This window comes from Panthera uncia, chromosome B1, assembly GCF_023721935.1.
Source record: "Panthera uncia isolate 11264 chromosome B1, Puncia_PCG_1.0, whole genome shotgun sequence".
NCBI lineage: Eukaryota > Metazoa > Chordata > Mammalia > Carnivora > Felidae > Panthera > Panthera uncia.
The window spans coordinates 4,217,878-4,242,301 of NC_064811.1; the positions used below are offsets into that span (position 1 = coordinate 4,217,878).

At 47.0% G+C, this 24,424-nt stretch overlaps 1 protein-coding gene across 9 annotated transcripts in view; it reads right to left on the minus strand.

Annotated features, from left to right (window-relative positions):
• Positions 1–24,416, minus strand: part of KIAA0232 (KIAA0232 ortholog) — an 84,058-nt gene extending 59,642 nt beyond the window's left edge. For 4 of the 9 annotated variants that reach the window (XR_007457705.1, XM_049630247.1, XM_049630255.1 and 1 more), the window contains exon 1: positions 24,178–24,414. The gene's annotated coding sequence lies outside the window, so the exon portion shown is untranslated. Of the gene's footprint in view, positions 1–1,522; positions 5,311–24,177 lie in introns of those variants that run through there. The other 5 variants (XM_049630253.1, XM_049630250.1, XM_049630249.1 and 2 more) reach the window with 3 other exon arrangements.
• Positions 24,417–24,424: the final 8 nt, after the last annotated feature.

Below are 24,424 nucleotides of genomic sequence, written 5' to 3' on the forward strand. Positions count from 1 at the left end.
GAGGATGACCCCAGAAATACAACGGCTCCTTTGCGGTCCAGCTTTCTACGTGTTTTGAGGCACACACCGCAGAGCAGTCTCCGCAGAGAAGGCCCACCAGCCCCCAAAAGGACCGACCCACAGGAGCTCTGCTGCCCAATGTAAAATTTCTAGCCCTTTTAGAGTCTGAGGTATTAAAAATGGCCCTGGTGGTGAATGAAAATCTTCCCCCAAAGACTGGGGCAACTCTGTGCAGGCTTGGGGATCGATCAAAGCCTCCGGGCCTAACGTTACTCTGGGCCCAGAAGTCAACGTGCTGGACTTGGGGGCGGGGAACCTCTTTCAAGTCCCGTTCACTCTGGTGACACCTCCAGGAGTCCCTATGCCACCATGGGTCTTCAGGGCCCTGGGGCCTGTGATGTTTATGATTAGATCTGGGACCAGAGTAACAGACTGAATTTTAAAAATAAAAGCATTTAATTCTTTAACTATCTAAGTCTATAGGTTTTCAGTCATACAATTAGTCCCAAATGATCTGTCCACTAAGAAAAAAGGAAAATGGACCTACTACTTAAGTGATTACATAAATACTCCTTCAATAATTAAGACATGGGAAGGCCACAAATTTCAAATGAGTAATTCAATAACGAGGGTTTTTTTGTGGTGGGACGAAGGGTCATTTTGAAGATTTTTTGCCAAAATCTCTCCCCTTACGTAACAATGCTCCATGAAATACAATGCTGTCTTTCTGTACTCTTTTTATGATACCACACACATTCCTAGAAGTAATTCAAATTACAGCCCCATTAGTGTGCCCCGCGAGTCCTCCGGGGCACAGGAGCAGTGTTTCCTACAAGCTCTAAGAAACAGACAGTCTATGGTTTAGTTTCTGTAGAGCTCAAGCAGAGCAGACAAGTGACCAGTTGAATTTAATTATTAAACTGTTTCTGGGGCAACTGGGTGGCTCAGTTGGTTAAGCATCCAACTTCCGCTCAGGTCACGCTCTCAGTTAGTTAGTTCGAGCCCCACATGGGGTTCTGCGCGGACAGCTCGGAGCCTGGAGCCTGCTTCAGATTCTGTGTCTCCCTCCCTCTGCCCCTCCCCTGCTTACGCTCTGGCTCTGTCTCTCTCTCTCTCTAAAATAAATAATAAACATTAAAAAACATCTTTTTAATAAAGTAAATAAAAAATAAAGTGTTTCCCTTCTTTTTTTGGAATAAAGTGCATATAGTTTTAGATTTGCCGAGAACACATAAAAATTATTTCAAAAGCACCATCTCTGGGGCGTCTGGGTGGCTCAGTGGGTTTAGCGTCCGACTTCAGCTTAGGTCACGGCCTCAAGGTTTGTAGGTTCGAGCCCCACATCGGGCTCTGTGGTGGTGACAGCTCAGAGTCTGGAGCCTGCTTCAGATTCTGTGTCTCCTTCTCTCTCTCTCTCTCTCTGCCCCTCTCCCACTCACACTCATGCTTGCTCGCTCTCAAAACTAAATAAATATTTTTTTTAAAAAAATGTTTAAAGCATCATCTCTGATATGGTACATACCTACCACGTGTGGAATGTTCTCGATTCGCTTGCATTCCAGCACAACTGATCATAAAGAGCACCAGCCAACAGTTCTGACTCACGCTTCCGGGGCAGTGGGAAGTGCAGATCTTTTGGAGGGAAATCTGTTCAACCAAAAGACTCACTCTTTTTACTCTCCAAAACTTCTGCTTTTCTGCTCAAGTGGATCACACTTTCGAAAGCTACTTTCGTGACAAAAGTTTGTTAAAGTTCTTACGAAACATGAAAAGAGAGGGACACCCACCCACAATTTCTCCATCAAAATATAACTCACTGTTAGTATTTTCATGTGGTTATCATCAGTGTTTTCTCCCTCTGTAAAGAACTTAAAATGTTTTATGATTTTAACATGTTAAATAATAATACAGGCTTCTTCTGTATTCTGCATTTTTCACCCAACATTACATCTTCTCGGTGCTGTTCTAGGGTCCAATATGGCAGCCACCAGTCAAATGTGACTATTTATATTTTAATTTAAATTCAGCCACGCCAGGGGCACCTGGGTGGCTCAGTGGGTTAAGGGTCCACCTCTTGATTTCGGCTCAGGTCATGATCTCATGGTCAGGGGACAGCACGCTGTGTCAGGCTCCACGCTGAGTGTGGAGCCTGCTTACTCTCTCCCTCTCCCCCTCCCCTACCTGTACATGCACGTGCATGCTCTCTCAAGAAAAAAAAAAAAAAAAAATCAGCCACACTAGCCACATTTCAAGAGCTCAAAAGCCACAGGTAGCTAGTAGCTAGTGGCTACTGTGCATACATAGGACATTTCTATCACTGCGGAAGTTCTACTGAACAATACTGGCTTGATTCTCTCCAGCAAATGAATTATGTTGGACTAAACACAAAGTCATTGGCTCTTTTCAACAGAATCCACGTACTCTCCCTATGTACCTGCAGACTGGACAAGACGGTCCTCCTCATACCCAGAAGACAGAATGCTAAGCACAGCCATTCCGAGACAGCACAATGTGCCAGAGGGACCGTTGAAGGAAAACGGAAAACTTCTGCCTTTGTGTTTGATAGGTCTCAAGTTTTACCAGGTCAAATGTCATTGCAAGTAGAAGGTCATCATGGAAAGTTGGAGGACAACGTCAAACTGTATAAAGAACAGCAAGAACCATGAAGCTCTCAAAGCAGAAAGAAAGCTGAGAACAACCAAGAAGGAGGCCAAGGTTCGAAATTCGGGAAGAAAGGTTATTGAGTCAAAATAGGATGGATTACGCTGCAGAAACAAACAACCCCCAAATCACAGTAGCCTAACACAAGCTTTAGGTCCTGCTCCTGCCCCATGGCCATCCAGACTGGCCGGGACGCTCGGCATGATCACGGCACAACTACTCTGGGGGACCTGAGATGACGGTACGGCCAACCCTGAACCCTGCTAGTCCCGGAGCCAGGGAAAAAGAACACCTGTGCCAAAGGATGTCCCAGCACTTTGGAAACTCCCTCCTGCAAGTGAGCCCTCCACCGCATCAGTCAGACCAAGTCTCATGACCTCGCCCACGCAAGGTGGGTGGGGGGCGGGAGCACGCCCAGGGAGGAGGGGGAACAGCAGTCGTGGGTGTCAACAGCCCTAAAGACTGCTTCCAGGGGCAAAACGTGGGCCTCTTGATAGGCAACAGCTCTGAAGTCTGTTGAAACCAGCCTTCTGGTAAGGTGAGGTGGCCTCCTGGAGGCAGATGAACTAAAACACTGCAAAAGAAAAACCAACCCCCACAAAAGGGACTAACATGCTCAGGGAGGTTTCAGAAGACAAGTCCGCTGCTGAAACACCAACGCCTACATGGCAATGGAGCCAACTCCTGCCCCCTCCCCTCTCAGAAGCTGTCCCTGATTACTTAAGGCCACACTGCCCTCTTCCCGGTGCCACTCGGAGCACTCACTGTCCTCCCCGCTCTCTGGCTTTCAAAGATGAGCAGCCATGCTCTTCTCCAACTGCTTCCAGCATGTGATTCCTTCACGAGCTGAAGGTTCTTCAAGACCAAACCTGCGACACGGTCCACATGCTAATTGGCAGAATGCTTAGGCCTCGGCAGGTGGGCAAAACTGCACCAAACCGAACAACTGCCCAATCCAAACGGGTGAAGGAACTCTGAAAGACAGCCTTGGGAAATCAAACAACATTCGTACCACTAGCCTGTGGGGGGAGACACGGAGCTCCGGTCAAGTTCTCGGCCCCCAGGCGGAAGCGCCTCTAACCCAGGAGCCCCACGGAGCACTCTCCCACGACCCACACTCGTCCTGGAGGCTTCTTGTGTGTGTGGCGCTGTGCGTGCTGTCCGTGACACAAAATCAACGCCCTCCCGGTTTCCTCCCTCCGTACTTACCACCCTAAGTCGGTTGGCTCTGCTCTTCATCCTTGGGTTATCAGCCTGTACTGCTTCCCAGGGAAACACCCTGCCTCCCGCTCTCCCTCCGATCCAGTTCGGTACTTTACAATTTATGCCTTCACGCTAACTACGTCGTTTTAACTAGTCTTCCTCACTACGCACTTCACAGCAAATCTGACAAAGCGCTCAGTATTCAAGGGTCTAAATTACCCAAAACTGTCTTTTCCTAATTCTTAATTCCTAATTCCTCAAACTGGGTGTCAAATACAATTTTCACACACACACACAAAAGCCTTTAAGGGGAAGGGGAAAGGACGTAAAAAACATAAATAGAAGAAAACAGAACAAAGAAAGCAGATGTTTAAACTACCAAGACTCGGACTTTCAGATTCCGTTCTACTACTTTTCACCACGATCCTGAACACCCGCCTGGCAGATCTGAGCGCGCACACACGTGTAACGAGGCAGCCATATGCATACACATAGTCCTTGCCTGTTACTTTCTGGTCTCGGTGCATCGATTTGGAACACAAGATATTGCTCATTTTCTTTAGCAGGTAGATGCCTCCAGAGCGAATCTACGGCCAGAGAAGGAAACGCATCGAAAATCTACAGTCTCAACTGGAACTCTGACAAGTGAAGAAACGACAGGCTGGAAGTTGATCACACAAAACCGTTTAGCTTCTGTACCCAAAAACTATCGTCGATACCATGAGACCTGAGCCTCTTCCCCATCTACAAATGTGTCAAGTCCCAAGAAATAAACTAGCTTTCTTTTTAAGATAACATAATCCCTAAAACTAGCATGGGACGTGAGTGCTTTCTACGCAAAGAAGAACTGCATAAAGATTAAATTCCATTTTTACCAGCCAGGTTATCAGAAATGAACTCATTAATGTATATTCTCTCCACTGACAATTAAAATGAATTCTTTTCATGAATACAGGATTGTTCTTATAGACAAGACTTATTTGACAGAAACAGGAACTAGCAAATATCTTACTAAATTGCAGACAAGGAACAGACCTGGTTGATCTCTGATGTAGGAAACAAAGGCAAAAGGAAAAAAAATAAATTTCCTTACAGCTTTACAGCCCATTGACAAAGAGTGGCCTTCCTTGAGGAGCTCAAATACCTCAATGGTGACAACACTTTGCCAAGGGCAAAAGGCAATCTTAGCTTAACATTCTCCCAACCTCCAGGATCCTGTAAGTCTACTTTAATATATAAAAGTTCCTCTGGAAACTTCCTTTATCTCCACCGCCCCCCCCTCAAAAAAAAATGTTAGCAATCATCCTCCAAGCCTATGGCCCACTGATACACATCTGAAGGGTCTCATGACTAAGGTTTTTCTGGAAAGTAATAAATATTTCTTAACAGCAGGTAGCCCCCTCAAGGTCCTGGAGACCTTGCTTCCAAATTCCTTAGAGACTTACGTTGTTCCCCCTACCTCTAACCCCTACCCCACCCCCACCCCCGCCCAACTTAAAAGTATATAATCAGTCATCCATCACAACCCCAGTGCAGCTCTTTCTGCCCATGGGTCCTGTCCCCATACTTTAATAAAACCACCCATTTGCAAGGAAGACATCTCAAGAATTCTTTCTTGACCGTCGGCTCTGAACCCCAACATTTCCACATCAATCTCCCTGTTGAAAAGATAAGAAAAGGATAGGGTGGCTCAGTCGGTTAAGCGTTCAACTTCAGCTCTGGTCATGATCTCATGTGGGTTCGAGCCCCGCGTCGGGCTCTGTGCTGACAGCTCAGAGCCTGGAGTCTGCTTCGCCTTCTGTGTCTCCCTCTCTCTCTGCTCTTCCCACACTTGCTCTCTCTTTCAAAAATAAACATTATGGGGCGCCTGGGTGGCTCAGTCGGTTAAGCTCCGACTTCGGCTCAGGTCATGATCTCGCGGTCCATGGGTTCGAGCCCCGCGTCGGGCTCTGTGCTGACAAGCTCAGAGCCTGGAGCCTGTTTCAGATTCTGTGTCTCCCTCTTTCTGTGACCCTCCCCTGTTCATGCTCTCTCTCTCTCTCTCTGTCTCAAAAATAAGTAAACGTTAAAAAAAATAAAATTAAAATTAAAAAATAAATATTAAAAAATAATAAAATTTTTTTAAAAATAAAAAAGGAGACAAACTAGATAATGAGAATAAACAGGTGGAAGCACTCGTTCTACAGAGAATCAGAAGTACCAGACAGACTTCCACTAAAGCAAAAACAAATGGGAACGAGAGCACGTGTGTAATGAGACTAAATTAAAGAGAAGAGTTTTCAGTGCAACCTGGATAAATTCTCCCCTGCTGGTGTGCCATTGTCAAATGCTGACAGAACTCAAAGTCCAGATCAGCCTCTGAGTTCTGAGTTTTAACTGGCCTAACCAGAGGGAGATAAACTGCTTATGCAAAGTAACATTGTTTTCTTTCTAACTTTAACTCCGGGGCAGTTATCTGATGATTCATACTCAAATGCTAACATTTCTGGCTTGAAAAGCTGGCCTGATCTTCCCCGATTGAAATCTCTTTGCAGGTTATCACATTACAATAACCAGTGAGGGGTTTATAATTCATCTGGATCTATTAGACATCAGAATTCGTTAGCAGCGCTACAAAATGGCAGTTTTTATGCCTTCAAAAAAGTCCATGTTGAAGACTTAAAGAAATGCCATTTTTCCCTAGAAGGGGACAACTTCACATCGGGCAGCTGACAGAATGAAAAGCCAAGCAGAAAGCCACGTGGGTCAGGGGAGGCGGTAAACGTGTGAGCAGACACCTGAAAGGCAGTCCTCCTGCGAAGGACAGAGCAGCTACCAGACAAAATCCAAAGATCAAAATAAAGCTCATTAGGAAATCCTAAAAGCTTTCAGAAAAATTGTTGGAAAGTAATGAAACTAATTTTTAGAAATGCAAAACCTCCCATAAGGAGAAACTAAACTGACCTCCCTCTAGGAAATCAAAAATTTCAAAAACACTAAGCAGGTTTATTTAGAAACAAACAAACAAACAAAAAAAATGTGAACAAGCAGAGTTTTAGAATTTTTAAAATGCAAAAGGCTCTAACATGATGAAAACCACTTAGTCAAGGATAAAACATTTTACCAAATAAAATATTACACATCATGGCGTATTAAAGTGTATGTCAAAGTGATACCTTCGCTTGTCAAATGTCTGTGCATAAAAATGCTACAGCTTTCAACTACTGGCCTCAAAATTACAAAGTGATCTGTCTTCTGAGTTTCGATAGGTGGGGGGAAAATGGCCTGAAATTCTGCAGCTGACTGGTAAGACAGTGGGTCAATTTTTTTTAATTACTATAGAAAGCTGTAAGTAATACATATTACAGTTCTCCAAAATGAAATTAGGTAATGAGCGATACTGTGGTAAGAGTTTGGTATTTGTCAGTAAGAGATACCCAATTCAGTATAAAAATTTTGTGTGGATTATCTGATTCATATCCTACTAGTTAGAAATTCTGAAGGATCAGAATAAAATTCTCCATTTGATTTTGCAAAAAGATGCACATCTGAGAACTCAGAATAGGTTCGAAGCACATGTATTTTTCACCCATTGAATTACATGCTTCAAAGATTACATCAAGTCTGTAGCTGTGACTCGTAGGATAACTTACAGCCCCTAGGAAGCTATTGAAATGAACAGTATCATCATTTAAAGTATAACCCGCTACTGTTTCCCCAAAGTGTGTATTCTGGGTGACATAAAATTTTATTACTTTTGCTGTGGAAATTCTTCCTTTTGCAGAAACTAGGGAAGCTCCAGGGCTGAAACAAAAGTAGGCTTGTTTATTTTAGGACATCTTAGAACTTTTAATATGGTAATGTGCATCTGGAACCTCCAGAAAGGAGACACAGTAGATAGCATTTTCCATACTTATTTAATTATAGACCTCTTTTGTGTTCCTCAGAACACACTTTGGGAAATATGACCTTCTAAGCAGAAAGAATTAACATATTCCCTAACGGCCAAGTCATAAGTTAGACACAGATCATCTTAGGGGCCTTGTATCCTAAATTTCCTAGAGTCGACAAGTTAAACTGAAGATACCATTTAGGAATAAGATCATTAAGTATTTCTTTCTCCTTTACTTTCCTTTAAATAATCTGCAAAAATTATAGTTCTACGTAGTAAATCAATCAGTACTCCTTTTTACATGGTATCCGAAGCTTACAGATTTCCCCCCTTTCCCCTGGGCACGCCTCGATCCTCATCTGGGATTACATATACGGAGGGAGGGTGGATGCCTGCATCAACGCATACCAATTATCCGCCAACGCCTATTACAGGCACAGCAGCAAAGCCGGCACCTGAGTGTCAAGGAGGTGTTGACAGCCACTGAAATGATCCTGGGTTTATTTCCATTGACAAAACCACCAAGCTGCTCTTTAGTGGATCAAACAGGCATCTGACAACAGGATACTAATGGCAGAGCCACCACCAGGAGTGAACTCAACTGCCCAGCGGCTCTCCTACACGGGAAGGCAGAGCGTGGTGCTCAGAGGGCATCCTCCAGGGCCCCCAAGTGGAGGGTCAAGACAATGGAGAGGCACCCGTACTTAAACATCTGCTGGGGTCAAGCACAGCTGCTAACCAATTTAGAAACGCTACCAATCTGGGGGCACCTGGGTGGCTCAGTCGGTCAAGGGTGTGACTCTTGATTTCGGTTCAGGTCCCAATCTCATGGTTCTTGAGATGGAGCCCCGCATCGGGCTCTGCGTTGACAGCGTGGAGCCTGCTTGGGATTCTTTCTCTCCCTCTCTCTGCCCCTGCTCCTCCCCTTCCCCTGCTCACGTTCTCACTCTTTCTCTCTCTCAAAATAAATAACTTAAAAAAAGTAAAGAAAAGCTACTGACTTTAAGTGTACTTTGAGGCATCCCTGAATCTGGGAAACATGCTGAGAAGCCCCACTACGCTTAGAGGCCAAGTACAGTGGCATTAATAGGACTGTTGATCTATAGAATTCTCCCTACATCAATGACATCTGTCAAGACCCAAAATATAAATAATTTAAAGACCGGGCAATATTAACAATGCAATGTTCTCGAAAATATACTTAATATACCCAGCGACCTGCACAGGTCCCAACCTGCCTGTGGTCTCGGGTTGCTATCTGCCTCAAGCAGCAAAGTAGAGAGGACAGCACCTATGACCACAAAGTCCAGACTTGAGGGTTACCTCCAGGACTCATCACTGTTCACCCAGCCCGGGCTTCAGGACAGTCACAGAAGTGGATTCCTTAACAATAAAATAATAATAATACAGTTTCAAAAAATAAAATAAAATACCCAGCAAAGTAGGACACAAAGGTGACAGAGTTTGGATTGGAATTTACACTAATTAAAACCCTTCTCAAAAAACAGACTGAAATGATGATCTGTAGAGCTCTATATGGGTCAAAACTCTTTAAAATTTCACTGACATACTCAAGTCATTAATATTATTACAAAGGGAAATGTAAATACAAAAAGTAGCAGAAATACACCCTCACATATACCCCAGGAACATACGCTCACAGCTGAGAAAAGCATATACACAAAACCAGCCCAGTATCCAAACACTGAACACAAAAGTCAACTTTCAAATGACTCCCGTTAAACATGAAGTTGGTTAGGGCGGGCTGGCTCATTCAGTTGAGCATCCGACTTCGGCTCAGGTCATGATCTCGCGGTTTCTGAGTCAAGCCCCACAGCACAGAGCCCGCTTTGGATCCTCTGTCCCCCTCTCTCTCTGCCCCTCCCCTGCTTGCAATCTCTCAAAAGAATAAATAAACATTTAAAAATAAATATGAAGTTGGTGGTAATGCTTTTCTTACAGATTCTGGCCAAGTTCTCGCTCGTGAAGTATTTCATTTGGGGGTTAGCAGTAAGTATTCCAGTCAAGTGAATACGAAATAAGACAACTCTGGAAAAAAGGGATTGTAATCTCTAGAAATGTGTAATAAATTAGAGCAATCTTCTCCAGATGCCTCTTCCAGGTGTTATCTAACCAAAGAACCGGAGCTGCTGGAGTGATTTTGGCCCGGAGGTGTGTTGGAGATCCTGGAACATTCATGTTTCAACCCCTCACTGACAAGGTCAAAGGTCTGTGTAATTTATGCAGAAGTCACTACCGACAAATCAATCCTCCTGCCCTGACCTCTCCGCCTCGGATTCCAACCCTCCACAGGACGTGTGTTTGAACGTGAGCTGGCTGGCCTCGTCCTGCAGGAGAACTGCACACGTATGCACTCACGTTCAACTGCATCTTTTCTTCGATGTTGCCATTCCTTCCTGAAATAATCTCACACCAATTAATTTCAATCTTCCGTGCTCTCTCTCCATCACCAACCTCCTACACCTCCTCGCTCCGTACTTGAGTCACCACTGTGTAACCTATCATGTTACAGCAAAACCCCCTTTGTGCCCTTATGTCTTTGGGGGAGACACAGACGAAGCATTCGGGCTGGATTCAGCTTCCACAACAGAGTCGACACCACCCGGGCCTCCCACAAGGCTAACTAGCGCCCCAACGTGAAGGTGCTGGGAAAGAGGCAGGGGGCCTAAAACTCAAAGGAAGGGCTGACTAAAACAGAAGGACCCACCCCCCACCCAAGGGTGTGAGATCTTTACTACGAGAACAATGGAGAACAGGACTTAAGAGGGGAGAGAGTCACTGTGGTGGCGGACTTTATAGGTCAGATCTTACTCAGACCCGCTGAATCAGAATTTGCATTTTACCCAGTTCCCCAGGGGACAAATGCACGTTTTTTCTTAAGTAACCTCTAGGCCCAATGTAGGGCTTGAACTCGTGACCCGGAGATCAAGAGCTGCCTGCTCTAGAGACTGAGCCAGTCAGCCGCCCGCAATTGTACTTCAGTTTGAGAACACCTGCCCTTAGACACCTTTCCCTACCTCAAGGTCAGAAAGACGCCCATCTGTATTTTCTTCTAAAAGCACTCCAGTTTTTCTTCTCATGTTGTGGCAACCTGAATCATGCTCCCAACTAGCCCTTCCCTTCCACGTCCCGTTACACAGCAAGGCCCTACCGTCGCCGTGGGAAGGACTGGCAGTGCCTCCCCGGACGTGGGCCGAGTACGCGCCCTGCGCTGCTCCCCGTGACCCCGGTGTGACACACACCACGTCCAGGCGGCTTCAAACGTGATGGTGTGATTAGGCTCGGCCTCTTCCGGTATCACAGGAAGAACGTGTCCCAAACGCGACAGCCTCAGCCCGGGTCTCAGAATGAGAAGACCGTGGCGACCGACTCGCAGCCGCCAACGTGTGACGTGAGCCAGGGAGGACCGTCTGGTGCTTCGGCCACTGAGAACTCGGGGGTTCTGTCACCACAGTACAGCCTCGTAAAACCTACTGAAACGTTCACGTCCTTGCTCCATCTCCCAGTTACCCACACCTAGGACCAGGGAGGCAGGCACCCGACTGCACGTTTTTCTGTACGGAAAGGGCCAGCGCCTCTGCAGGATCAGCCCTCCACCCCGTGGGTGCTGGCACTTCCTTCCCGCAGCAAAGTCCCCCAGAACCGCACGTCTGCCTGGGGCCCTCTGCTGTGCTGCACACACTCCTCCCCAGGCGACACCACCCGCTCTTAACTGCCAGACTCTCGCGTGAGGTACCGGGAGTCTTCCTCACGAGGGTCCTCCCTATGCATGGCCCTTGGCTCTGTCTTACAATTTTAGGATCGGCCACCACCTTCGGTGAGAAACCCTGCCGGGGTTTTCACTGGAAACGCACTGAACATACAGATCAACTCAAAAACAGACCCGCAGCGTTTACGCTACTGAGGTTCCTTCCTAGTTATGAACGAGGACCATCTCTCCATTTCTTGGGGTGTCCTCCCAGATCTCTCAAGTGAGTTTTCATGTTCCACACACAGATTTATTCCTAGAACCTAGGCCACAGGCTCTGCTAGGTTCTCTGTACGAAGGAGAAGTTTTGTGTTTCTAGCGGTGCAGTCCTTAGGCAGGTCAATGCCGCTCTCTGGTTGTGGGGCCGCCCTCACCTCGGCGGGGCAGGGAAGAGGAGTGTCCTCTGTCCGGAACCTGATGATACAGGAAGTGTTTCCACACTTCCTCATTAAAACCAATGTTCTCTGCAGGTTTTCTGCAGACACCCTTTACTGGTTAAGAACATTTCCTTCCACCGGCAGTCTGCGAGGATGGCTCTCGCTCCGTCACCTAGGTCTGGAATTAGTGAAGAAAGGGACTTCCCTCCTTACGACATACACGTTGTTTTCTCCCAGCACAGCAGAAGCAGCTTGCTTACGGGCTCTTTACCACCCAAGCGTTCGACATGCTCGTTCTTTGCATCCCATCGACCCATGAGGTAGACACCGTCATTATTCCCTTTGAACAGATGACGAAACGGGAACTTAGAACAGAAACTTAGTTTCTCCAAACATCAAGAAAGAGGAAGAGTCGGGATCCGGAAGCAAGCGAAGCTAACTCCAGAGCCAGGCTCCTGGTCACGACATACCCTCTGGCGACAACTCACAACCACCCAAAGGGCGCTTCTGGCCCCAACGGGGAGGCCCGCAGCAGCAACGGTCTGCGTCCAACTCTGGCTTTCCAGCAGTTACACTCTGCTCTGACCAGTCCAGTTGGACCACAGATGCCTTCAGAAGTCCTGCAAATCATCGAAGCAGGACAAATCCAAAGAGGGGAAAAAGGAAGATAGGATTAAGTGAATCAAGAATTTTAAATTCACATGAAACAGGTTCCAAAATTTTGAGAATGAGCTACTGTTCTAAGTACCTTTACGCCACTGGTAATTTTTCGAAAATATGTATAGCTAAAGAAAACCCAGAAGTCTCAACCACACCAAGAAAATCGCAGGTTAGCATAGACACCACGTGAAATCACATTAAGTTTAAGGAAATCGGTATGTTTCATCGGGGGTGGGGGAAGCTTACTGCACACACTAACTGCTTATGCACCTGCCACACACACGTCATACGTGCAGTGGGCGGGAGCAGGGATGGTGGCTGAGGGGAGTCACAGAGAATGGGGAACGGGCTTACCCTACATTTCTTCAGAAAGACAACCGATAAGTAACATCAAATCAATCAAGTTTTCTAGGAAAACGACCGTCCAGCTGTGGCAGACACGGACGCCCCACCCAGACACCCCCAGCGAAGGATGAGCTGCAGGCCACCGGGAGTGCCATGTGCGGGCGCCTCTTGACGGACCCCCTCAGCCACAGGGCGCTGCCCCTTGCCCGAGACTGGTCTACATCCGACAACTGAGGAGACTGTGCAGGTCTGGTCATTTGGTTCGTTCTGGGGCAACTCTCAAGGGCTATTCTAGCTGCCAGCCTCCCCACGGGGTTGGCCAAGGCTGGGCTGGGCCTACAAGGCAGCCCAGTGTCTCCTTCCTTTCTACAGGCACGGACCCCGCGGGTTCTTCTCAATCAACATCGCACCCTGAACCGCCAACAGCTGCTTTGCAGAGAACCCACTTCCCAAAGAACCAACTCCACCATCAGATTCAAGTGACCCTTAACTGTATTCGAGTATCAGAAACCACCACCATCTGGTGCGTATGCGAGACACGGTGGGCGTGACGAGGCATGGGGGGGGGGCAGTGGTGGCACGTTCTCTAGTAACTTTAAAGCTAAGAGAATGTGATTTCAGCACGTGCACAAAATAATCATCCTCAACGTCCCATCATTTGCTGTGCAGATCAACCGGAATCCACATTTCTATGTTCCGTGTTTAGGAACATGGATACGCTCCCCCAAGTCCTAGGTGCCACAGTCCCTTCAACTAGTAACTCCTTTCCACTCTCCTACGACCACCGTTCAATCTACCTCTGTTCGGCCCCTAACCCGGTAACCGTGTCCTTACAGGATGAGGGAAATGTGGACAGAGACCCACGGAGAAGGCCACACGCACAGAGAGGCAGAAACCGCAGCGAGGTGCAGACAAGCCAAGGAAGCAGAAGCTAAGAGAGAGGCACAGAACAGGTCCTTCCTCAGAACCTCCAGAAGGAAGCAACCCTCCCGACACCATCTTTTCAGGCTGGCAGCTTCTACAGCTCAGCAGGCAGAGAGGAAGAATCACTCTGTGGCTGCAAGTGCCCAGTAGCCCCAGGAAGTCCTGCGGCACCTCCTACCTTCCGCGGGACTGGAAGGCATTTCTGCTGCTGCAGATTCCACCTCCTGAAAAGCACACGGCATGTGACAGTGAGGAGAAAGGACCGGGCAGGCGTCAGTCAGGAGCACGCCGACTTTGCGCTCAGAGACATCCTCTAATCTGGTGCCGTTCAAACATTTCTCAAAGAAGCAAAACCCAACACTGCGCCTGAAAGCGGTTCCAGGGGGCACAGGCGAGGAGCAGGGGAGCTGCCCCAAGTGCGTCTCCCCACCCCGCCTCCAGAATGCTCTTACTCATTTGTTCATTCAAAAACCATGTGAACTCCTGCTCTGTGCCAGACATGCTTTCACAGCAGGAAAAAACACCACGCGAAACCAAACCTGTGCATCTTCCAGAGGAAGACGCCTAAACGTATTCAGGGTCCCACGGCGGGTCCACAGCAGAGCCGCACTGCACGTGCAGCGGGGAAGCTGGTGCTGCTTCCATCCCACCGTTGGCTCCTCCCCCGTCCTGCAGCCTTGCTGTCATACAACTTTGAAGGATCAAAGCAAAGCCTTCCTACTTTGCGTTCAGTGTATCCTTCTTAACCAACGCTTTTGGTTTGGCCACTGCTGTTCACCATTCCCAAAGACCTAGAGACGTTTTGAGAAGCTGACAGACCTGAACCCTGGGCCGGAAGGAAAGCGAGACCAGCGCTCACCCCACTTTAGCCAATGGCAGACTGCAGGGTGCTACCCGATCCTTCCCCGGGTCCTCTGCTGCCTGCCCCGGCAAGGCCCGAGAGAGTCCACTCGGGGCAGTTTCAGTCTCCGGGCCACCGCTAGGGGAAAAACGCAGGTTAGAAACGCTGCTCTGAAATGTGCACTTATGTTTTTGGAAATGGGAGAACGAACTGCAGGGGGAAAAGTGTAACACGTAAGGGAAGAAATCTTTGCCTGATATCAGGCAATCCAGGCACACAAACACAGCCAACGACGCAGTAAGCAGCAGCCGTGAGCCGCGCCGGCCAGGTCCTCAGACCGACCTGGATCTTCTCAGCATGAATTTTCACTTGCCACTCATGTCCATTTGCCTACTCGTACTGTCAGGACAGAGCAGGGCTGCATGTGTGGTGACCATGGGGGTGCCCCGCTCAGATGGCCCTGCAGGAGAACCCGCTGCCGGGGGCCGAGCTGACCCACAGCCTCCTGCTGCTGCTGCCGCACATTCAGAGGCACCCAGCGACAACGGGCCCACGCCCAGCACTGCTGACCAGGAAGGGGTACTAGACCCAGGCCACCCAGCCTGCGGCAGCCCCCCCAGTAGCCTGGCAGCCCCCCCAGTAGCCTGACCGAGGCTCTCTCAGAACCGCCCTGGCCTGAGGCGGCCCCCACCCAGTCCCTCCTCCCCTCGCTGCCTTGCACAGGGTCTCACCTGCACAGAGGTCAGAAGGCTGTCCCTCCACACCCCTGCTGCGTCTCTGCCCTAACGGAGGCGCAGAGCCTGATTGCGATTCTCTGCCTCCCCCACTCGCGCTCACACGCATGTGCACGCTCTCCCCAACAGTAAAAAATAAACATTAAAAAAAAAAAAAGAATTTTGGGCCCTGGTTCCACCATATATTATTTGTAACCTTAGAGAAGCCCTCCCGGCCACAGCTGCACCGTGTGCAAAACGGACAGGATACCACCTGTCCAGGGTCAGAGGACGACACAGGAGTCCGTTCCCTGTGGCCCCTCACACCAGGCATGCGGCACAGGAGCTGCTGAGCAGGCCAGGGCTCACCCACCTCCCCACCCACTCTCCCTAACCATTCCTAAGACTCCTTTCCCTTCCACCAAGAAATCTGACTACTTTGTAACTAAATAAAGCTCCCAAATAAGCCTATATACCAACTAGTGATCCCTTGTTCAACTGAGCCTAGCTGATGATGAAACTTTATTTTCATTCCTGACTTGCCTGTGGTGGGCTTATGGTTTATTTTACTAGATTTTAGAAAATGAAATATCATCAGAGATAGAGATCTTAACACTCTTGAAACTTAAGCTGTTTCCCTAAAGCTTTAAGCATGCTTTTTAGAAAAAAACAACCCAATGCAAAAATCTAAAACTGGAGTTCAGTACCACCTTCCTACTGCTGGTTTTGCAGCTCCTTTAAAGTTTAAGTTTGTAGCACTCTAGGTTATGAGGTTTATTATTTTTTTTATTTTATTTTTGAAAGAGAGCTCAAGTGGGAGAGGGGCGGGGGGGGGGGGGGGGGGGGGGGGGGACAGAATCCGAAGCAGGTTCCAGGCTCCGAGCTGTCAACACAGCACCCGACCTGGGACGCAAACTCACAAACTGTGAGATCATGACCTCAGCTGAAGGAGGAACCATAACTGACTGAGCCACCCAGGCGTTCCTCTTTCAAAAAAATTTTTAATGCTTAATTTTTTTTTAATCTTTATTTATTTTTGATAAAGAGACCGAGTGCGAGCAGGGGAGGAACAGAGAGACAGGGAGACACAGAATCCGAAACAGGCTCCAGGCTCCAAGCTATCAGCGCAGAGCCTGACGCGGGGCTCGAACTCACTAACTGTGAGATCATGACCTGAGTTGAAGACGACTACTTAGCCGACTGAGCCACCCAGGCGCCCAGTTTGTTTACTTTTGAGAGAGAGAGAGCGAGAACGTGCACAAGTGGGGGAGGGACAGAGAGAGAGAGGGAGACACAGAATCCGAAGCAGGCTCCAGGCTCTGAGCTGTCAGCACAGAGCCCAATGCAGGGCTTGGACCCACAAACCGTAAGATCAAACTGTGAGATCAAGACCTGAGCCGAAGTCAGACACTTAACCGACTAAGCCACCCAGGCTCCCCCAGATTATGAGGTTTTTTCAAGAAAATACACACTGACTTTGCACACTTATTAGCAGTTTTAAAAAAACTCAAGAATGACGTACATGCACTTACATATGCAGTCCAAAAAGTCTCCAAGCAGATAAACTAAATTGTTGATGGTGGTTGCTCACAGGGAGCAGGATTAGGTGGTGTAAGGATGAGGGATACTTCCCTTTAAATGCTTCTTTTAAAAACTCTTTACAGGGGGCACCTGGGTGGCTTGGCCAGTTAAGCACCCAACTCTTGATTTCAGCCCAAGTCATGATCTCACAGTTCGGCAGTGTGAGCCCCGCATCTGCTTCAGATTCATTCGTTCTCTTTCTTTCTCTCTCTCAATAAATTAACTTAAAAAAAAATCTTAAAAAGAAAGTCTTTACTGGACAGGCTACATAACTGGTAGGGTCCAGTGCAAAGTGAAAACGTAGGCCCTTTGATCAAAATTATTAAGAGTATCAAGACTGTGCCAGCAGAGCACTAAACCAAGTGAGGACTGTCTGTACAGGTTGCTGACTCATGAAGCTGATCCTGAAGCTTTATAATTTTCTTTTTTAATTTACACTCAAGTTAGGCAGCATTTAGTGCAATAATGATATCAGGGGTAGAATCCAGGGATTCATCCCCTGTGTATAACACCCAGTGCTCATCCCAACAAGTGTCTTCCTAACAGCCCCTTACCCGTTCGGCCCATCCCCCCACCCGCAACCCCTCCAGCAACGCTGTTTGTTCTCTGTATTAAGAGTCTCTTATGTTTTGTCCCCCTCCCTGTTTTTATATTACTTTTGCTTCCCTTCCCTTATGTTCATCTGTTTTGTATCTTAAATTCCTCAGATGAGTGAAGTCGTACATATTTACCTTTCTCTAATTTCTGTGTAATTTTTAACCAAATACTCAATGTGCAATACAAAGAATTTGTCTTCCTTAGTAGCACAAAATTAGATCACAGGGCTACCCATGATATAAGAAGAAAATATCCAGGCTGATGTCTGAAGTTATTAAAATATACCCACCAAAAAAATTTTAACATGATCAATGATAATTCAGAGAAGTTAGAAACTTTCTGGTCTTTTTTTTTTTTTTTTTTTTAGGCTGCGTTACAGTAAGAAGGTTATTCACAAAAGTTCACCAAGACACATGTTAGGAATGTTCACAGCAGCACTGTATGGAAGCCCATCCCATCAAAGAGTTAAATTCTGGCACATTCATACAATGGACTATTAGGCACATTAAAAAAAAAAAAAAACAACACAAAACACAGTGAAGTAGGTCTGTACACAGAGATCTGTATGTGCTGGCATGGAAAGCGCTCCAAGATGCACTCCAAGATACAAAGTTCAGAGTTTGCTTAAACACAGAACACTCTACAGGGACTCCGTTTTTTAGAAGTACTAGAATGAAAAAAAAAAAAAAGAAAAAAGAAAAAAAAAGCATATTTTTTTCCTGTGACATTCAAGAAACTTAATCAGTGGTTCTTTAAGTACAGGATGAATACAGGAGGGGAAGGAGAGCCAAAGAGGAGACTTATTTGTCATCTTATAACTTGATGCTTTTTTAGATTTCTTAATGTACTTTTTTTAAGTTTTATTTATTTTTGAGACAGACTGAGAACACAAGCGATGGAAGGCGAGAGAGAAAGAGAGACAGACACAGAAGCAGGCTCCAGGCTCTGAGCTGTCAGCACAGACCCCGCGTCCGTTCAAATTCATGAACCAAGAGATCATGACCTGAGCAGGCGCCCCACTTAACATGTACTTGGAAAAATCTAAACAAGTTTTACAACAGTTACTAACATTTGGAACAATGTTTTAATGAATCATACAAAATATACCTTAATTGTATTAAATAAAGCTTTTAAGTTTACAAAAACAAGAAAACTTCTTTGATGGTACTAGCAAAAAAAAAAATTAACAAAAATACCACCAGTACTCAATTATCTACGGTGGTACCAAAGAAAGCAGTGGCAAATAACAGCAACCAAAAAAAAGAATTTAAAAAGCGTCTCTTCCATTTCAAACCTTGTCTCGATTACAATCTTCAGAGAAGATGCTAAGAAGCAAAATGTTAATCAGACACCAGAGAAAGCTTGTAACTGAATAAAGAAAACCAAATAAAGGGCTTGAATAAATCCCCAAACTGGGCAAACGATTTTGAAATAGTTCCGTACTGGCTATTAAGATCCCAAAGGTACTCCGGAAAATGCAATTGAGCTAGAAACCAACTCCTGCCTGAAAGGGAAAATAAGCCCCGCCCCCCGCACTTGCCACCTCCCGCAGTACTGAGCTAACAGCCACAGGGCCAAAAGGACCCGCGAAAACGCGAAAACGCGCTGCCACATTTCTTTGTGCTTCCTTATCTCCGCAATCCTTTTCTCCAGAGGTGGTGCACTCATGTCAGCATGTACTGAGCGACCAGTCCCCTGCGCCAGGCACCAGGAAGACTACAGGCGGTGTCAGTCACGAGAGGAGCGCAAGCGCGCGCGCACACACACACACACACACACACGCGCGCGCGCACACACACACGCACAGCGCCTGTATTCACAGCACTCCCATTTCTTTACCACTCTAGCTAGAAACACGCACACACAAAGCAGCATGTTCTCAAGCATACTGTAATTAATGAACTATTGCCTTTATTTCTAATACAGGTACTAGTTCATCCGCTGGGATAGCCCTGCCATCCCCTCAATTCTTTGGGGCAGGTTTTAAGAAAGGTTTATTAGGAATATATAGATTTTCAATGATTTCTTTTAAAAAAACTTCATAATCATAAACACAGTCAACGTAAATTAAATAGCAATACATACTCCTAAGTTGCTGGAAACAGGAAATTCCGTATTACATGAGGACCAACAGATATTACTTTTTAAAGTTTCTAGATACATCTTTCCATCAATAATACACATATATTTAAAAGCAGTGACTGGGGCGCCTGGGTGGCTCAGTCAGTTGAGCACCCAACTTCAGCTCAGGTCACGATCTCACAGTTTGTGAGTTCGAGCCCCGCATCACTCTCTCTGCTGCCAGCATGAAGCCCGCTTTGGATCCTCTGTCCCCCCTCTCTCTCTCTGCATCTGCCCTGCTCACTCTCTCTCTCAAAAGTAAACACTAAAAAATAGAATAAAAACAATAACTATATACTTAATTAATTAAAAGTTTCAAAATTATAGCTGGTTTTCCTCACCTAGTTTCTCCCCCTCCAGCCAGGGGTTAGGACTGCTGACCAAAGGAAGAGACAGAGAGTTATGGGAAAGCCTAGTGACTGAGAAAGCTTTGGAGATAGTGTCAAATTCAGACTTTCAACAGTCACTCTAAACGTTAAATAGAGACATTCTGTCACTTAATAATTACAAGATATAAGATTAGGGGCACCTGGGTGGCTCAGTCAGTTAAGTGTTCAACTCTTGGTTTTGGCTCAGGTCACGATCTCACAGCTTTGTGGGTTCAAGTCCTGCATCAGACTCTGTGCTGCCAGAGCACAGAGGATTCTCTCTCCCTCCCTCCCTCTCTCAATGCCCCTCCCCCACTCATGCTATCTCTGTCTCTCGAAATAAACCTTAAACTTAGAAAGACAAAAAAACCAAGATGGAAGATTAAAATGAAAACATGTGCTTTACTGAAAAACATGTAGTGTGAAATTTAACAATTCCCATTTTCCACTGACTTTCTTAAGCCACATGCAAAAAAAACCCAGCTCACACAGTTAGGTTTGCTGCTCTCCAGAGTAATTTAGGACAACTGTCATGAATCTGCTTGTGCAAAAGTCCTCTCCAAACAAGTACTCACTTTTCTGCTTACTTCCAAACTATCGAAAGAACAGGCTTGCAGTTGGAAAAGCCAAATGATTTCTGTCTTTACACACACCAGAATGTGGGTGCCCCAGAAACAAATCTGCAAACACTGTTAGAGTAAACCAGCATATACCATTTATCAACTTACCCAACCACTAGTGTTGTCTACACCTGCTCAAAATAATGGCTAAAAGCTGCTACTAACTGAGCACTTACTATGTGCTGGTCCTGTTCTGTGTCACGTGTACTCACCAAGCTCTGGCAGAAAGCCTTCCAGCCCTACTCCCCTCTGCTGAAATCAGGGACCGCAGAGTGAGTGACCTAACTCAGTCAACCACTTAATGGGCAAGTACAACGTAAAAGATTACAACGTAAAAGATTACACCGCACGCTAGAAGGAGTAGGGGATGGAGAAGATTTCCTCTCTTCCCTGGAGAAGTTTATAATCCAGCAAAGACCTCCATGTAAAGAATAAACTAGAATGTCATAAGGAAAAATAACTGAGTGGCAGCATCAGTCAAGCACTGTGGGGGAGAATGACGGGAGTTCATTCTGAAAGTCAGCGGAAGCTTCTTTCACAGAGGAGCAGCATTTAAGCCAAGCCTTCAGTACTAAGGCTTTTGTCAGGAAGAAAAAGGCGCAAGGAACTGGACACACACTTCCATTAGTGGCGGAGGGTCTAGGGCTAAGATACAAGATGGCGAGAGTTGTGCAGTCAAGACAGAGCTTACAAGTGAATTGAGGCCAGGTGGCATGGGTCTCGGTGATTTCTTTCTCACTAATTCCCAACCGGTGGCAGTGTCTCCAAGGTGAAGATCTCTGTAGGGGAAGCCTACCGTCAGAACAGAACCAGGCCACAAGCCTCAGGTGTGCCAGGATGGGGGGGGGGGGGGGGCGCTGAGAACCCCCGTGGCGCATACTTGGCAGGTGGGGGGCACGGCAGGGTTTGATTCCCACTCTGAGCAACTCTGCAACAGAGCGCAGGAGGACCAGAGAGGAGAACAGGAGGCCAGTCGGCAGGCCTACAGCAGCCACCTACACAAGGACAGCAAGGACAGGCCACAGGAACCGCCGAGGAGGAGACGTGGGGAAAGGTCTGCTGAAACCCTGGTCAAGCAGCAGAAGGCTCAGTTTCCAGCCCCGGTAACGAGGAGGGCAAATGCGCTGTGCAGACACCTTGTCACCTTCCGTGGGAGCAAGGACGCGCAGAGCACGAAGTACAGCCACTTTAAGTGACACTGCAGAGCAAAAAATAGCACGGACACGACTGTTCTCATTTCACAGAACAAAGACACTGAAGTCCAAGAGAGATTTCACCGACTTGCCCACGGTGACACGGGGACAGAGAGGAGCCAAGACACCAACCTGAATCTTGCAAATCCAAGTGCCCCCCAAAAAAGCCAGCTACCTTTTCTAACGTAGAACAAATCTCCAAAACAGAAACAAAAGCTTTAAAGAAAAAGCGTGTAATCTGCTGCGAGTGCGGTTTTATTCCAGACGGAAGAAATATTGTAAAACTTGTGTTCTGGTTGCCTCTACCCAAGAGACGGGGTGCACGGACTTGAGAGCAGGGCAGGCTCATGGACCCTGAAAGTTCGGACACAGAGGAGAAAGGCGGCTGTTTGTACTTTGTATAAAAACACCACCTGGTAACTGAAAAGAAAGATTTCAAGTATTAACTATCTTCAAGGTAGTACAACTACATTTTGAATGTCATGGTTGGTACTCTTATGTCTGCTTATTAAAATACTTTGTAACAATGATATAGGAGGAGGATGACAGGCTGGGACTTTATTTAGCAAACATTTGGCCACTTTAAGGTTTAAGCCCCTCAGCAAGGGTGGGGGGCGGGGGGAGGTATAAAATAATGGCATGGTCACCACAACCAGGGCTTAACGTATACAATATGATGTGACATAGGTAATAATGAAAGTAAAAATAGAGGATTATGACGGCAGCAACGAAAAACTCACGTCGACAGGACTTCCAAAGGGTCCCAGAGGACATAAAATCGGGCATGGACCTTTAAAAACCAGAGGGGGCAGGAATGAGACAGAGCATCCCAATCAGAGAAAAAGGATATAAGCAAAGAAGGGAGGGAGCAGCTTGGCACATTCAGAGAACCAAGCATAGTCCCGTTCAGTGGAACACTGTGGCGAGAAGACATGTAAAGTTCAGGGATAACGAGGGCCAGTCCCAGGGGCCTTGAACGTGATGCTAGTGCGTCCCGAGTCTAGGCTCCAACAACAAGCAGTCTCCACTTTCTGAGCCAGAGACTGGCAGTATCAGATCTGTGTTTAGGACAGAGGACTGCAGGCAACGTGTGCACAGGAAGGGGTGGGGCGGAGCCTAAAGAGAAAGCTTCGGCCCAGAGAGGAATCTGCAGTTTCACGCACTAAGCGGTAATCTAATTAATGTTTTAAAAGGAGAGGACTGTTGACACAATTACTTCGCATCTGCCCTCCCCTGATGATCCGAAGCACCCTGAGACAGGTATCGCCATTCCTTCCATTTTACAGACCGGAAAACCAGCTAAGAGGCGATCAACTGCCCCAAGTCAAATGCTGCTAAAACAGGAAGAAAACCCAGGCACACTATGCAAAACGAAAAGAATCCTTCCTACTGCTTTCGAAAAGTGCTACTGTAAAAGCAGAGTGATCTACAATACCATTAGAGAAACGCCAAAAACCCATGTAATTTTCTTAAGGGTTTGCAACTTGTGTAACAAATAAGCTAATTACCCTTAAAATAATTACAGACTTGCTTCATGTTCATGCCATGTTAAAGACCTGTGCTTTTCTTTAAAAAACAAAACCCTTTAATTCCACTCCCTATGGAATTAAATACTTAAAAGTAGGATGCCCCCCTCCATTCGATGTTCCAGTGGCCAAACCCGTAAACAGGCTAACGAAACAACTAATGCATGTGCCCAAACTGAAGCAGGAAAATACTTTTTGAAAAATTAAAAATGCATCATTTAGTAAGTACAGCGATTGATTCTAGTATACAGTAAGTAATGACTGCAAGGATCTTACCTAAAGGTATGCCAAGGCACAATTCCGGAAAATGGTTTGTCACCCAAAAAAAAAAAAAAAAAAAACCACACAGACACACACACAAGGCCTAAAACGATCCTGAGACCCATTTAAGAATGGATCAATCCAAAAGAACCGAGGACAGAATATTTGACCTTCAGGACGCACAGTGGTAGATTCCCCCCACCCCCTCCTGTAAGTTCGCAGTCTAGGAAGCGGTCAAGGTGTCCTGGCACGGGTCTCGCGCTGCACAGGAGAAATCTAGCTTGGGGATTTGGCTGTACGATTTCATCCGCAGCAACATCACCTATTATCAAACCGGCATGCCCCCCCCCCGCACCCCCTCATCAGTCTTCTCCTACCGTTTTGTTGTTGTTGTCTTCTAACAAGCTAAAGCCCAAAGATGTAAAACGCATTCTCAGAAACTTGGGACAATGAATGCGAGTGTCCAACCCAGGTCATCATTAGCAGCAACCACAATCAAACCATTCCAAGGAACCGCACGTCTCTTCCCCGCCTAGTCGGCTGTACCTTTCACCAGGCTAAGTCTCCGCACCCTGCCCACACAGGCCCCGAACCGGAGGGCGGCGAAAGAGAAATCCAAACTGGCTTCTGCCACGAATCGGGGACCTGCTCCAGGACCTCGGCAGGCCGTGTCACCTGCGCGCCGCCCGCGGCACGCAGAGACCTCGGGCGGCAGGCGACATTCCACACGCGGCACCCCCGTGTCCCCAGCCGGCAGGCGCGGGGAGCTGGGCAAGGCCGCCGCGGCCGCGCG